We start from the raw sequence: 17,749 nt of genomic DNA, 5'->3' as shown, positions 1-17,749 counted from the left end.
CATTTCTTTGATTTTTTTTAATTTCCAATGTATTCTGTTTTGTATGATGTTATGAAGAATAAAATAAGTGCAATGAATTTAAGTAAATTCAAATCAGGAATAGGGCTCAATTGGTTAAAATGGAAAAACAGTTGTTGCCAATTTGAAGAATATAAATGATTTACCAGCTTGTGTCCCATAAGTTACATCAAATGATGGTCCAGTATTAGGTGTAGGTGTTGATCCTTGCCAGTACATCCAATCTATGTCATCATCAATACTATCTTGTGAATAACCACATAGGAATGGATCCTCAAAATCACAACCTGGTGTTCCTGGAGAAAAAAATCAGAACTTGTAAATAAATAATAATAATATTCCATTTCCTTGAGATACGAGCGATTTGAGTTGCCATCCCAGATGGTCAGCATAGGGTAATAATCTAAGTTCAAGTTTAATTCATTTATTTCCAATTAAAAATCACAATATAAAAATTCATGAAATACATAATTGAACAAATGTTTACCATATTCAAGTACATGTATTACAAGTCTTTCAAATAAAATATATATGTATACAATAAGTTATCATTTTAACCAACAGACGAAATAGAGAAATTATAAAAACCCCAAAATAAAGTTTCTCTAGATAACCTCCCCTAAAGGAATTAGACGAAATATAATTGACAAAATAAGATATAATTAACTGATTTGCCCACAATTATACATAAAGAAAAAAAGTCCAATACACCCTTAATGAGGATACTACAATGGGTAAGTTGTTCCTTCATGTATTTTGCTAAAGCACTCAAAACATGCTGTAAATAATGCTAATGATTTAAACATTTGCAAAGTGTCCTTCTCAAACAGTTATAAGAGACTCATGACACTCTAGAAAAAATAAATATCACTAATATCATGAGGATATGAACATATAAAATGATAAATGACAAATACAAATTTTCAATGACATTATTACTAACATTATCATTATTATATTAACCCAAAATATCATATGTACAAAACTATAGAATAGGAATGATAGATTTTCTTTCTTTCGTATGATATATGCATATGAGCAATTCCATGTGGGCCAGACCTTTATGAAATTTTCTATCTTTGATTCCTTGTTCTTTTGACAGTCTGTATAATGTTCTCAAAGGACCATGACTTAGTCAGTTAATGAAGTGAAGTAAGAATGAAGAAAAATGGGGGATCGGATGGACAAAAAGGTTGACTATTTTATGGAATTGCCATATATCATATTAAGTACCCAATTTATCAAGGGAGATTCACAATTTATAGCATTACTTTTAGTAAACTCCCATCATTCCACTTCCTTACTGCTTTTCATTAAAATGTAAATCCTTCAATTGTATCTAATTTATTCAACTTTGTATTTTGTTTGATTGGAAATGAAATAAAGAATTGAATTGAATTGTTAGTTTGCTAACACTGTTTATGACACTAAGTCTTTTTTTATAGTTTGTTTTTACATACCTGGACAGTACCCGTGAATCATTGAAATGTCATCTAAAGATATATCACCAGTATAAGCACTACCAACTCGACCTTCAAATACAACCTATAGTCAAACAGAATCACACATTACAATGCCAACTGATTCTATGTTGTAGGAAGCAAGTTACGAAAAGTATCATTTGTTGTAAATAAGCAATGTGTTTACGTCATTTTCATAGGCGTCAATGCATTTTAACAGCATATTTTCTTCAATATCTTTCCATAGAGCGATAATTTCTTCACCAAATTTTGCCTGAATGTGCAACATACAAAGGGTATTTCAGAAACAGCAACTATAACTCAAATTTGACTCAAGTCACTTGCTTCCTTTTGCCAATAATATTCTGCCTCCAGAGGGCTTCTTATACAGTATCTGTCAAAATGTTAATCTGAACAGGTGATCGATTGAAACACTGTCATGTGACCAAAGACAGATTCGACCAACTTCACAAAATTGTTAAGTAATAAGTTTTCACTGGAAGATTGTAATTCTTTATTGTTTGTTCAATTACCTTCCCTTTCCTTCGATAAGAAAATTTGGTGAAACTATGGTCCCCCTCAGTGACACAGATGTGACCATTATCCTTCAGGACTGCGCCACTTAAAAATATAGTTAAAAACCGGCATCACTTTGAGAACCATATTCCTAACCACCTAATCCGGTGGCTATCTATATTTATCTCAATACAGCAGGAGAGCTGTATTTTTTGTATTTGTGGGTCATGTGGTCTAGTGGTTAGAGTATCAGACTCATGACTGAAAGGTTGTGAGCTCAAATCCCACCTCTGCCATTATCTCCACTTTAACCCCCCCAAAAAAAAAAACAAGTGGAATGCCTCTGGCCGTCTCACCTGCATCACGCGGTTCAATATAGCAGCAGTGCTGACTTTGCATACTACTCTAACTCGAACAAGATGTTCAGTGATACATGGTTACTCTTATGTCCTCTTTTTATGAACTAGACCAATAAACTTACAGAGATATGATGGTTATTCAACAAAAAACCCCAACATGGCCAAAGTTCATTGACCTTACATGACCTTTGACCTTGATCATGTGACCTGAAACTGGAACAGGATGTTCAGTGATACTTGATTACTCTTATGTACAAGTTTCATGAATCAGATCCATAAACTTTCAAAGTTATGATGGTAATTCAACAGATACACCCAATTCGGCTAAAGTTCATTGACCTTTGACCTTGGACATGTGACCTGAAACACGCACAGGATGTTCAGTGATACTTGGTTACTCTAATGTCCAAGTTTAACGAACTAGACCAATAAACTTTCAAAGTTATGATGGTAATTCAACAGATACCCCCGATTCGGCCAAAGTTCATTGACCCTAAATGACCTTTGACCTTAATCATGAGACCTGAAACTTGCACAAAATGTTCAGTGATGCTTGATTACTATTATGTCCAAGTTTCATGAATCAGATCCATAAACTTTCAAAGTTATGATGGGAATTCAACAGATATCCCCAATTCGGCCAAAGTTCATTGACCCTAAATGACCTTTGACCTTGATCATGTGACCTGAAACTTGCACAAAATCTTCAGTGATGCTTGATTACTATTATGTCCAAGTTTCATGAATCAGATCCATAAACTTTCAAAGTTATGATGGGAATTCAACAGATATCCCCAATTCAGCCAAAGTTCATTGACCCTAAATGACCTTTGACCTTGGTCATGTGACGTGAAACTCATGCAGGATGTTCATTGATACTTGATTAACCTTATGTCCAAGTTTCATGAACTAGGTCCATATAATTTCTAAGTTATGATGACATTTCAAAAACTTAACCTCAGGTTAAGATTTCGATGTTGATTCCTCCAACATGGTCTAAGTTCATTGACCCTAAATGACCTTTGACCTTGGTCATGTGACATGAAACTCTGTTAGGATGTTCAGTAATACTTGATTAACCTTATGGCCAAGTTTTATTAACTAGGTCCATATACTTTCTAAGTTATGATGTCATTTCAAAAACTTAACCTCAGGTTAAGATTTGATGTTGACGCCGCCGCCGCCGCCGTCGCCGTCGGAAAAGCGGCGCCTATAGTCTCACTTTGCTTCGCAGGTGAGACAAAAATGAGAGTGATTTCTGTCGTCTATAATGGTCAGCCACAATGACTGACTAACCTAGACATAAACATTTTTCATTTGTCATCGGAAACCAGCTTGACATTGATGGAACAGAAAGCAACTTTGCCGAGTTCAGATGGGATGGGAGTTACCTCAGCATAATATTTTTAAGTGTAAAATTGTTCAAATATGTGCTTGTCGAACTTACAAACAGCTTTTTGAAATGTAGCAATTAGAAATATAGCCTTTTTATACCAAACAAGAGTATAATATTCTTTTAACAAACTCTGGCTAATTACCTGGTATGGGACAGCTTCAGCAACACTTATCTGTGCTTCAATCCATTGATCTGCCCTGTCACCTTGTGTTGTCCATACGAGATCACCAACATAGCTATCATTTGCATCATTCCTTCTTAAATAGATATTCAGAGTTTCTAGTGAGGCGCCAAACATATGGTACCATACAATGAGGCATTGTTGTGATGTAACAGGTTGGAGTGGGGTGAGAATACGGGCAATGTCACCGGTAGATTGGGAGGAGGTATCAATGTAAATGTACCAGCCTAAGAGAGAAAAATAGAAAACAATATGAGAAAAAGAGACAGGTGTATTAAATGCATCTTTTGATTAGGGACCAATAACCACATCTCTAAATAAACAAAATCTAAGCGAATGTTTCAAAAACAATTGAAACTTCACAAACCATTTATTCTTGTAATTTCAGTAATTCATTTAACACTATGAAATTGGCAATGGAATGAAAATTGTAAAATCACTGTTTGGCTCTTCAAAGGTAGTCTGTGACTTTTCTGTGTGTCAAATCTCCTTGATTGCTAATAATCATTTAAAAGAACCTAATGACTTTACAGTCACTGCTTTTTATGCAGATTCCTTCATAGTTCACTTTCAATTTATTGTTACAATCTTCTGTATTCTATGTTACTATTATTATTATTTTATTTGGCATTTCAAAAAACATAAAGAAATACAAACTGATCAGAGACAAGATCAATCAAAATTATACATGATAGAGAAAATAAGACCTGGATGAGAGTTGGAGAGGCTGCCTGGTATGGAAAAGGCTACCTTAATAGCCATAACCCACAGGTCTTCCTCCCAAACCTCCCAACCCCATCCAGGTCAGAACACTAATGGTAAAAATTATATAAAGATATTAAGAATCAGGAAAATACAATGGTCATACATGTGACTCATATCAAATGTTTTTCTTCTTTTCTGTTGATGTTATTTATTCTTTGAAGTATGAGAATATTCAAATCAAACTCGAATCGAAGTACTGATAAAAGAAGTGAATGTCTCACCTGTACCATCTCCTAGTGTATGATCAATCTTAGGATATTTATCATCAGGTTGAGATGTCCCTTGCATTCTACTCCAATCAAAATCTTCACTGTCATCTTGGGAATAGTCACACCAATCTTCCTCAAAATCACAGTTGACAGGACTAGTGTCTGGAAAAATTAGTGAATGGAACATAACGTAAAACTTAGAAACTGATTGCCAGTATTACATGGAAGATGAAAGGAATGGTGTACAAGGTGCTGGAGATGCTGTATGGAAGATGAAAGGAATGGTGTACAAGGTGCTGTAGATGCTGTATGGAAGATGAAAGGAATGGTGTACAAGGTGCTGTAGATGCTGTATGGAAGATGAAAGGAATGGTGTACAAGGTGCTGTAGATGCTGTATGGAAGATGAAAGGAATGGTGTACAAGGTGCTGTAGATGCTGTATGGAAGATGAAAGGAATGGTGTACAAGGTGCTGTAGATGCTGTATGGAAGATGAAAGGAATGGTGTACAAGGTGCTGTAGATGCTGTATGGAAGATGAAAGGAATGGTGTACAAGGTGCTGTAGATGCTGTATGGAAGATGAAAGGAATGGTGTACAAGGTGCTGTAGATACTGTATGGAAGATGAAAGGAATGGTGTACAAGGTGCTGTAGATACTGTATGGAAGATGAAAGGAATGGTGTACAAGGTGCTGTAGATGCTGTATGGAAGATGAAAGGAATGGTGTACAAGGTGCTGTAGATGCTGTATGGAAGATGAAAGGAATGGTGTACAAGGTGCTGTAGATGCTGTATGGAAGATGAAAGGAATGGTGTACAAGGTGCTGTAGATGCTGTATGGAAGATGAAAGGAATGGTGTCCAAGGTGCTGTAGATGCTGTATGGAAGATGAAAGGAATGGTGTCCAAGGTGCTGTAGATGCTGTATGGAAGATGAAAGGAATGGTGTACAAGGTGCTGGAGATGCTGTATGGAAGATGAAAGGAATGGTGTACAAGGTGCTGTAGATGCTGTATGGAAGATGAAAGGAATGGTGTACAAGGTGCTGTAGATGCTGTATGGAAGATGAAAGGAATGGTGTACAAGGTGATGTAGATGCTGTATGGAAGATGAAAGGAATGGTGTACAAGGTGCTGTAGATGCTGTATGGAAGATGAAAGGAATGGTGTACAAGGTGCTGTAGATGCTGTATGGAAGATGAAAGGAATGGTGTACAAGGTGCTGTAGATGCTGTATGGAAGATGAAAGGAATGGTGTACAAGGTGCTGTAGATGCTGTATGGAAGATGAAAGGAATGGTGTACAAGGTGCTGTAGATGCTGTATGGAAGATGAAAGGAATGGTGTACAAGGTGCTGTAGATGCTGTATGGAAGATGAAAGGAATGGTGTACAAGGTGATGTAGATGCTGTATGGAAGATGAAAGGAATGGTGTACAAGGTGCTGTAGATGCTGTATGGAAGATGAAAGGAATGGTGTACAAGGTGCTGTAGATGCTGTATGGAAGATGAAAGGAATGGTGTACAAGGTGCTGTAGATGCTGTATGGAAGATGAAAGGAATGGTGTACAAGGTGATGTAGATGCTGTATGGAAGATGAAAGGAATGGTGTACAAGGTGCTGTAGATGCTGTATGGAAGATGAAAGGAATGGTGTACAAGGTGCTGTAGATGCTGTATGGAAGATGAAAGGAATGGTGTACAAGGTGATGTAGATGCTGTATGGAAGATGAAAGGAATGGTGTACAAGGTGCTGTAGATGCTGTATGGAAGATGAAAGGAATGGTGTACAAGGTGCTGTAGATGCTGTATGGAAGATGAAAGGAATGGTGTACAAGGTGCTGTAGATGCTGTATGGAAGATGAAAGGAATGGTGTACAAGGTGCTGTAGATGCTGTATGGAAGATGAAAGGAATGGTGTACAAGGTGCTGTAGATGCTGTATGGAAGATGAAAGGAATGGTGTACAAGGTGCTGGAGATGCTGTATGGAAGATGAAAGGAATGGTGTACAAGGTGATGTAGATGCTGTATGGAAGATGAAAGGAATGGTGTACAAGGTGCTGTAGATGCTGTATGGAAGATGAAAGGAATGGTGTACAAGGTGCTGTAGATGCTGTATGGAAGATGAAAGGAATGGTGTACAAGGTGCTGTAGATGCTGTATGGAAGATGAAAGGAATGGTGTACAAGGTGCTGTAGATACTGTATGGAAGATGAACATGGTATCACAGCTAAAATGAAATGGGAAAATTGAGTAGGACAGAGAGAGTGTGAAGTTGATGGATAGGAAGAAGAGTAAGGAATTGATGTAGATGTTGGGTTTAGAAGCAGTGAACCTGTTGGCAAGGGTGAATGGGATACACTGGTATGGGCACGTGCTGAGAACGGATGAAGAATGTTTTAAAAAGGGCTTTTAAGTTTAAGGTGGGTTGTTTGAAAAAGAGGGGACGGCCAAAGAACACATGGAAGGAGCAAGAGGAGTGAAGGAGGGGTGGGTTGAGGATGGAGAGGGATAGGGCTATTGTGAGGTGAATCTGGCTAGTCTCGTTCACAGGAACAAATCCGGATTTTGAACTTTGAATTGTTGATGTAGTCAGGTCCAGATTTTAAAAAATGTGCTCAGAAAAAGTGCTTTAGGCATTTTGTGTTAATGCTGATTTATCAATTGCTGTTTGCCAAACTTGATTCCGACGTTTTCATCCTCAAATCAGCAAAAACAAAATGGCGGCATTTTTAATGCAGTTTCCCATATTAAACGATTTTATGGGTGATTATATTGCGATCTATATTGGATTGCGATCTATATGGGATAATTTTGATACCCAGGGTTGCAAACATAATGTGTCTGATTGATTCGTCAGCCATCTTTAATTCCAAGATGGCTGCCATGATTCACAGCTGCTGATTTGATAAATAAATGGCAAAATGTTTGATAATTTGGGGGCGATGCTGGCATATTCACATTGGATATCTTTAACGTGTCCGCCATTTTTTCCTCGCCTGCATAGCAGAAGCAAGACATGGACGTCTCTTTTCCGACGCCGGCGGCGAAGTCAACATGAAATCTTAACCGAGGTTAAGTTTTTGAAATTTCATAACTTTTAGGGTTTAGATGTCTATTTCACGAAACTTAGCATGTTAGGATTAAACAAAGTCTATTGACACAGGTTATAGTTACAAAACGTTGTCAATTTTACCGGGAAATCCAACGTAGCGTCCACAACGGCAGTTGTTGTACCATCAACTCCAAAAATAAAGTAAATCCTCAAAATCAAAATCATCAAAAAGTTTTCAAGGCAAATAACGAATCAGGGCATGTTTACAAAATAGTCAGTGTGTCAGAGAATTCAAGATTACCTTCCAAAATTGCGTCTATAATGGACGTTGTAACTTTGAAATGGTCCAAATTCATATAATATCCACCTGGTAGAAATAATTTTGGGGTCTACCAAGAATAAAATAAAACATATAAAAAAATCATGATTCCAAAGGGAAAATTACATTGGAAAAATTTCAAGGTTTATCAGTGGTGCAGTTTTGCCCCCCCCCCAAAAAAAAAAAAAATAATAATGATGGCTTAAAAATAGTTGCTATTTCTTAAAAATCTGGCTGCAAAGTTCATATACTATCTACCTACAATGTAAGAAAATGTTTGTGCCTTTCTCATGAGGGTCATATGATATAGGTGAAGACAGATTACAGGGATTCACTATTGTCCATTTTGTCAAAAAATTGAAGAACGCTCCAAAAATTACATTCAAATTGGCCACCATTGTTACAAAAATGACAATACTTCATATCCCATCTAGTGCCACTATTTTGGTGTCTCTGTTTCTAAGACTCATGAAAATATGTTTTACAAGAATTAGTGACATAATTAGGTGGTGGTGCAACAATAAGTAAACATCCAAAAATGAACTTTAAAAAATAAGGTACACTTTCACCTAAAAATTTCCATAATTCACTGATAAATATTTCAAGACACGTCATTTTTGTGCTCAGTACTATCCTATGGTTTCATGATTAGGGGACAGCAGTCATTTTCACGCAATTTTAGAAGTCGCTTTGGACTTTTTACGACGAAAAGGAAACTGACAATCTTTTTTATTTGTTCCGATTTATTATTTCAGCCTTCAAACCACAATACATGTAGTGAAGATTTTGTTCACCTAATTATGACTATGTTTAGCTGATGGAAGTCTTTTAAGACTCACTTTGAAAGCCAACTTTAAATAATAGGCAAAATGGACCGCTTCATACCATTGTAACTAATCCAAAAGTATTATTCAACCCTTGAAACCATAGTGAAGACACCAACATCATATTTCCCAAGTGGATTCTAAATAGATTATGTCAATTTTTGAGTATCAGTAGCCATTTTAGACTCCTTAATTGGAAGCCATCTTGGATTTTTAGACACTGACAGGACCATTGATTGCCCTTGTAACTTATCCTAATGTATTACTTGACCATTTAAACCAAGGGTTAAACAACATAATCATATACCCCAGGTGGATATTAAAAAACTATGACAGTTTTAAGGTAACAATAGCCATTTTAGACTCCAATTTTGGAAGCCTTTTTGGATTCTTGGACATGCTGGACCTCTGACTGTCCTTGTATCTTGTTCTTATTTATTACTTGACCATTTAAACCATTGGTTAAACACCAAAATCATATACCCCGGGCTAATACTAAACAAACTATGTCAGTTTTTTGGTGAGAACGGCCTATATAGACTCCAATTTTGGAAGCCATTATGGATTTTTGGACATAATGGAACCACTAACTGTCCTTGACACTTGTCCCAATCTAATACTTGACCCTTTAAACCATGCGTTATACTAAAAAATCATATTCTCCAGGCGGTTATTAAACAAACTGTGTCGGTTTGTAATTAACGACAGACATTTTATACTCCATTTTTGCAAACCATCCTGGATTTTTGGACATGAAGGACTTTTTTTACTTGTCCCAACGTATTTCCTGACCCATTAAACCATGGGATAGACACCAACATCATATGCCCAAGGCAGGTATTAAACAAACTATGTCGGGTTTGGGGGTTTTGAGATAACAATAGCTATTTTAGACTCCAATTTTGAAAGCCATCTTGGATTTTTGGACATAGTGGACTGTTGACTGTCCTTGTAACTTGTCCCGGTTTACTTCTTGACCCTTGAAATCACCAATGAATAAACCCCCCAAAAAAGACACTAAAATACGTAAAAGATGAATTATGAATTTTTAGGCCATGGCAGCCACTTTTACGCAATCTTGGATTTTCAGGTACCCTGGAGTGCTTATGTTCACTCTTTCCTTTTTCGCCCTCCACAACTGAATACATGTATGTACCGAAAAGGTGTCTAGGGTAGATAAAGTGGCAGTTATTTTAATTTTCAGTTAATGGCGGCCTTCTTAGACGCCATCTTCAAAATAACCACTTTCCCGGATACGGATTTTGGTGGAATTTTAGTATGCTATTTTTGAGATCAAATAGTACCAAAAACTGTTGACAAACATTTTTGTTACAAGTTTTGGGGGTAAGAATAGAGTAAAAATGGGTGTAGAATGGCGGCCATTTTGTTTTTGCCAATTTGAGGATTTTAGCATCAAAATCAAGGTTGGCAAACAGCAAATTTGGACTCAGCACCCTCAAATTATGTTAAGGCACTTCTCAATTCAGCATTAACACGATTTGCCTAAGGCAGTCTACTTTTCTCAAATCTGGACCTGACTAATTGTAATGATGATCAATGCAATGTATCTTAAAATTTGTTCTATGAACATTGAAAAAAAAAATTGTTACAGAACGAAGGTTGGTACTTTGTAATATTATTTCTAAGTTGTGCACAACTATGTGTGAGACTGGAATATGTCCCTAGGTGCTAATCATTTACATAGAAATGTATAATTTGCCATAAAACAGATCACAAGACATATATAGCCATGCTAACTTTACAAGCAGCAGCCCTCAGGATGTGTCATATACCAATAGTCAAGTGGCATAACACATATTACAAAAATTATGAACAATACAACGTCAAGGGTAAAGTCTATGTATTCAATTGCTTTGACTTCACAAAGCCAACATAATAATACATATCCAGTGAATCTGTCTATCTCTTGAAACAATAAAAATATTTTTGACTTAAGCAAAGTTTGATATAGAAGATGTAAATAACACATATTTTGCAGCATCTGATCTGAGAATTACTTCCATTTAGGCAAATATTTGACTTCAAGAAGGTCAATTTATGCAGATTCACATCATTCTGTTGCTGTTTTGGCCAATAAACATAAAGTAGCTCTGGTAAATCACAAACATTTTATGGTTAATAAAAACACCCTGCAATTTTAAATTAAAAAAAATACAATTGAGGCATATATTCTCACCATTACAGGTCTGATCAGGCAAGAAGAATACATCATCGATAGCAATATCACCCGTAGAACCCGTCCCAACGACGCCCTCGAAGATAATACTAAATCCAGTGACCTGGTTGAGGTTGATTTGACCTTTGACCCATTGGTTGCCTTGGTTACCCGTCATGTTCCACTCCAATCCTCTGATTTCACTAACCAGATCTTCAGCATATACATTCAGCTCTCCAATATCTGAATATTTCAAAAGGAAAATGAATACTTATTTTTCATTTTAAAGTGATTGGCTAACATTGGTTTGACTTTTAAAAAATCTGAGCTAGATGGTCACACTTGTCACCTGTGTCTGCGATATGTTACACAAATGAAGCCCAGAAAAAATTGCGTTCGAAAATAATTATTTAGTGCTTCAAAAATCGAAATATAAAGTGACCAGAAACACCATCTTAATTTCATCCCATACACTTATGTGTACTATTTAGGTGTCTATTAAGATATAAGACGCTTATTTACAAAATCAGGGTTTGCCTTGTAGTTTTAGCTTTTCATTCTCAATAATGGTTGTTTTCAAGGTTTATTAGTTCTAATACATGCACTTGTACACATATTTCATCTTAGTTTGAGAATTTTTTAAATTGGCTGCTCACAAAGTTAAACAATACCTTTAACCGAAACCAATCACAGTACAGCCAGCCACAGTATAGTGAATCTAGTCTATCTATTTCAGACTCTGCATTATGCACTATGCAAATTGCGAAAAACTAGGGTCTGTGCCTGCAAGACTATTGAACTAATGCTCACTTCTGATAGGTTGGAAATTAAGTAATGTTTGGTTTGTTTGAGTTAAGTTTGATTGTAATTTTTCTTGCAAAGGACTCCAGGGGAGCGTTCATGAACATTTTTGTCTGACAAGTTGTCAGATCTGACATCTTTCCTTGATTCTGAAAGGCTGAGAGGCACTGTTACTATAGTATCTGTGGGATAAAATGGGACTTGTCGGATAAAACATCCCACAAGTCCTTTCATGAAACGCTCCCCTGGACCCAATTATTCTTGCCTGCCCTCTGATCATGTCCACGCCAGGGCGATTTTTTGAAATGAGAAGTAAATTTTCTTTAAGTTATACATAAGACAGCAGAATTAGAAACAGGCCACCTGGGTAGGAGGTTGTGGCTCACTGACAATGCTCACTTCTGATTGGTTGGAAATGAAGCAATTTTTGGTTAAGTTTTCTTGCAATGGACTCCTTGAGATCTTATTCTTGCCTGCACTCAATGTCCACTCCAGGGTGATTGTTGAAATGAGAAATAGATTTCTGGTTTGAGTTATGTTTAACTGCAATTTTTCTTGCAATTGACTCCTTGAGATCTTATTCTTGCCTGCACTCAATGTCCACTCCAGGGTGATTGTTGAAATGAGAAATAGATTTCTGGTTTGAGTTATGTTTAATTGCAATTTTTCTTGCAATTGACTCCTTGAGATCTTATTCTTGCCTGCACTCAATGTCCACTCCAGGGTGATTGTTGAAATGAGAAATAGATTTCTGGTTTGAGTTATGTTTAATTGCAATTTTTCTTGCAATTGACTCCTTGAGATCTTATTCTTGCCTGCACTCAATGTCCACTCCAGGGTGATTGTTGAAATGAGAAATAGATTTCTGGTTTGAGTTATGTTTAACTGCAATTTTTCTTGCAATTGACTCCTTGAGATCTTATTCTTGCCTGCACTCAATGTCCACTCCAGGGTGATTGTTGAAATGAGAAATAGATTTCTGGTTTGAGTTATGTTTAATTGTAATTTTTCTTGCAATGGACTCCTTGAGATCTTATTCTTGCCTGCACTCAATGTCCACTCCAGGGTGATTGTTCAAATGAGAAATAGATTTCTGGTTTGAGTTATGTTTAATTGCAATTTATCTTGCAATGGACTCCTTGAGATCTTATTCTTGCCTGCACTCAATGTCCACTCCAGGGTGATTATTGAAATGAGAAATAGATTTACTTACTGAGATACCATGCCTCAAAGCCAATGGCTTACAGGTATAATGCATGCACAACCTCCACTCCAGGGAGATACAAAGTGATAAACATATTTACTTAATTTCACCATACATGTGATAGCAAAATTGAAAGCAGGCACCCTGGGTAGGAGGTTATGGCTGACCGACAGACCAGCCTCACAACCAATGCTTAGTTGTTGTAATGCATGCACAACCTCCACTCCACGGTAATACAAAGTGAAAAACAGATTTACTTACGTTCACCATACATGTGATACCAGAATTGGAAGCAGCCACCCTGGGTAGGAGGTTGTGGTTCACTGACAATGCTTTACTGGTGCAATGCATGCACAACCTCCACTCCAGGGAGATACAAAGTGAAAAACAGATTTACTTACGTTCACCATACATGTGATACCAGAATTGGAAGCAGCCACCCTGGGTAGGAGGTTGTGGTTCACTGACAATGCTTTACTGGTGCAATGCATGCACAACCTCCACTCCAGGGTAATACAAAGTGAAAAACAGATTTACTTACGTTCACCATACATGTGATACCAGAATTGAAAGCAGCCACCCTGGGTAGGAGGTTGTGGTTCACTGACGAACCATGCCTTACGACCCTCAGCCTCAAAACCAACAGGGAATAACATGTACCATCCTACAGTACAAACAAAAAATAAAGAAGACAAAGAAAAATATTTATCATATGACCAACAATTTTCATTGAGGGCGCTGGTTCAAAGTCATATTCACCATAAGGTCCAGGGTTCAAATCCCACAGCAGCACTTGGAATTTACGTGATCAAAACAAAACTTGCATATCAGTATAAAATTATGTTATTTATGGGTTTGCTTAGATAATAAATCTTGTTAAATCTACCAATATTTATTATAATAATTTATTCATGCTAATTTAGGCATGTATTTAGAATTTGGATGTAAACCTGTATCCCCTGAAGTGCATGCTTCTATCTAGAGGTACTTTTATGGAATCTTCATTAAATATATATTAAAAACAATTGTTGGAATTAAAATTTGCAACCATTACCTTTTTCACGTTTAATAAAGAACAAAATACAATTACAACAATGTAATTGAATCAATACATCATTGAATCCCAATTGTGGGTCGGTCATTGAAGATGCACACCAGTTCTAATCTGTTAGTATTTTTTTGCTTTCTCTCTTAATGATTTTTGTCACACTTTGTGTTATTATGGCCATTGATTTTTTTCCCATGAAAAGGTAAATTCAGAACACAGTGCGCTCAGAAACGCTTGTATTAAAGGCCCTATAAATGTTTTGTATTATTATCATTATCAATATAAATGTACCTTGGTATCTTCCTGTGGTATGGTCCACATCTGGTCCTGTGTTACTGGTATCTGTACCTCCTTGATTCCTATACCAATTCAAATCATCACCACCGTACACATTATCCCATAGACACGTATCATCTTCAAAGTCACAGAAACCTTCAGGGGAAAAAAATATACACATAAATTAACATACCATCCCCTCAGTGGTTTTTATAAATCACCTTTCATTCATAAACAAGTGGAATGCCTCTGGCCGTCTCACCTGCATCACGCGGTTCAATATAGCAGCAGTGCTCACTTTGAATACTACTCTAACTCGCACAAGATGTTCAGTGATACATGGTTACTCTTATTTCCCTTTTTTATGAACTAGACAAATAAACTTACAGAGATATGATGGTTATTCAACAAAAAACCCCAACATGGCCAAAGTTCATTAACCTTACATGACCTTTGACCTTGATCATGTGACCTGAAACTCGAACAGGATGTTCAGTGATACTTGATTACTCTAATGTCCAAGTTTAATGAACTAGACCAACAAACTTTCAAAGTTATGATGGTAATTCAACAGATACCCCCGATTCGGCCAAAGTTCATTGACCTTTGACCTTAATCATGAGACCTGAAACGCGCACAGGATGTTCTGTGATACTTGATTACTATTATGTCCAAGTTTCATGAATCAGATCCATAAACTTTCAAAGTTATGATGGGAATTCAACAGATATCCCCAATTCGGCCAAAGTTCATTGACCCTAAATGACCTTTGACCTTGGTCATGTGACGTGAAACTCATGCAGGATGTTCAGTGATACTTGATTAACCTTATGTCCAAGTTTCATGAACTAGGTCCATATATTTTCAAAGTTATGATGGGAATTCAACAGATATCCCCAATTCGGCCAAAGTTCATTGACCCTAAATGACCTTTGACCTTGGTCATGTGACGTGAAACTCATGCAGGATGTTCAGTGATACTTGATTAACCTTATGTCCAAGTTTCATGAACTAGGTCCATATATTTTCTAAGTTATGATGACATTTCAAAAACTTAACCTCAGGTTAAGATTTTGATGTTGATTCCTCCAACATGGTCTAAGTTCATTGACCCTAAATGACCTTTGACCTTGGTCATGTGACATGAAACTCTGATAGGATGTTCAGTAATACTTGATTAACCTTATGGCCAAGTTTTATTAACTAGGTCCATATACTTTATAAGTTATGACATCATTTCAAAAACTTAACCTCAGGTTAAGATTTGATGTTGACGCCGCCGCCGCCGTCGCCGCCGCCGTCGCCGTCGCCGTCGGAAAAGCGGCGCCTATAGTCTCACTTTGCTTCGCAGGTGAGACAAAAAGGGAATCAATTACAACAATGGGCCCAGGTTATGTATACAGTACACTATACATAAATAAAACATAAAACAAGAGATAACAATAATTTACATATCAAAGGCGTCGATTCAATTTATCAGCCAAAACATCACATTCGAAATGGTGTAAACGTGTAAGATATGTAGATAAAAGTATATCAATATATATATTTGCATTAACAATGACAAAGAAACAGATAAGATCCAACGATATAAAACCAAGATCTCCAAAGAAATGCAAATTTGCAGAGGTGATTTCTGTTCTTGTCTCCTTTGATTTTTTTAAATAAAACTTTATTCATTTAAAGATAAATACTGGTTTCATATATTTGTTTTGTTCTGTTTATATATCATGAAGTCAATATCTAAAGGGGGGTTCTTGCGATGGGATAACAAAAATCCTTCAAAATTTTATACACATTGAGATGGATCAACTCTAGTTCACTATCTTTAAATATCATACATAGTACATGAAAGAAAACTTGTGAGATTCTGGACTATAAGATTTATATTGGGCATAATATGCCTATGTTCAAACTCAACTATTTTATTAAATGTGAATAGTAGTATTGGTTTCCCTAAAATAAAATCAGTAATTCTTTACATTGGCAATGCTAGGAACATATCCGAATAACTGTTAACAAATGCACACTGGCCCATATATAGTGTTTAACTCCAAAAATGCTTCCTAAGCAATGTAGCAATGTCTATTTATAGCTGATACATAAGTCATATAAAAAAAAAGCTATGAAACTAAAACTGGAGCAAAAAACAACAGACGCTAAGTTAAGATCATGATTTTCAGAACGTTAAAAAAGTGTTTTTGACATTTGTATATTTGCCGGGGAGCATTTCATGACAATAAATATTCAGTAATTTTCACTCACTGATTGTTATAGGCTACTGAAAGCCCAGCATCTGACTGGATAAGACTGCAATAGTCAGAGAAAACCATTGACTATTTGGTCAATGAAATGCTCCAATTTTGACCTACCTCTTGCCACGCATGGCCCTATTTCTAGATTGACATCATCAATTGCTATTTCTCCATCTTCACCATCTAAAGTGGGTCCAATCACAGCCTCAAAAGCAACCTGAAAATAAGAAGAAAATCAGAAATTGATGATTGTATTATCAAACAAACTATATTGTTGGCAATCTCACCCTCATTATAAAGGTTAATCACGCAGCTGTTACTTTGGTACATTGATCAAATAATTGATTGATTTATCACTTATCATTGATTAATGCAACAATTATTATTAACTAATGTAATTCTTCCGGCAGTTTCATCCGCATTCAAGCATTCCATAAACACAAGACTGTTCACTTAGTAACATTGACCAAACATTTTTTTTTCTCATTTACTCTTTGAATATGTAGTTTGATCATCCAAGGCCAACCAGGGCGAAACAAAATTAGAATTCATTACACTGTCAAGATTGATCGACTCTTATATTGAAAGGAGAAGTCTTTTATGTCACTCTCTCACCACTTGAGTTCAAACTGATGAAACTCTTATTATCATACCAGGACCAGAGCTGCCAACCTTGTGCAAGCAAAAAAGGAATCATTATGGCAAAAAAAAAATTCCAACAAAAAAGTAAGTTGCCAACTTGGATGACATCATCATCCTTACAGAAGAATTTACCAGTCGCTATATATCGCGATTTGTGCCATGCCCCTCGCATATTCAACTAATGTATATGTACACGCACGCTATCAAAGTGCGTTGGAAAGCTGGCCGGGTGGCTAGTACACGCGGAAG

At 36.5% G+C, this 17,749-nt stretch overlaps 1 long non-coding RNA gene across 1 annotated transcript; it reads right to left on the bottom strand.

Moving 5' to 3' along the window:
- Window positions 1-169: 169 nt before the first annotated feature.
- Window positions 170-3,965, bottom strand: LOC121416678. Its single transcript, XR_005970233.1, has 3 exons — window positions 3,892-3,965; window positions 1,479-1,563; window positions 170-314 (listed from the first exon to the last, which is right to left on the bottom strand). It is a non-coding gene; the product is annotated as an uncharacterized LOC121416678 (long non-coding RNA).
- Window positions 3,966-17,749: the final 13,784 nt, after the last annotated feature.

The sequence above is a fragment of the Lytechinus variegatus genome, chromosome 6, assembly GCF_018143015.1.
Source record: "Lytechinus variegatus isolate NC3 chromosome 6, Lvar_3.0, whole genome shotgun sequence".
Taxonomy (NCBI): domain Eukaryota; kingdom Metazoa; phylum Echinodermata; class Echinoidea; order Temnopleuroida; family Toxopneustidae; genus Lytechinus; species Lytechinus variegatus.
This window is presented reverse-complemented; position numbering and strand designations above follow the sequence as displayed.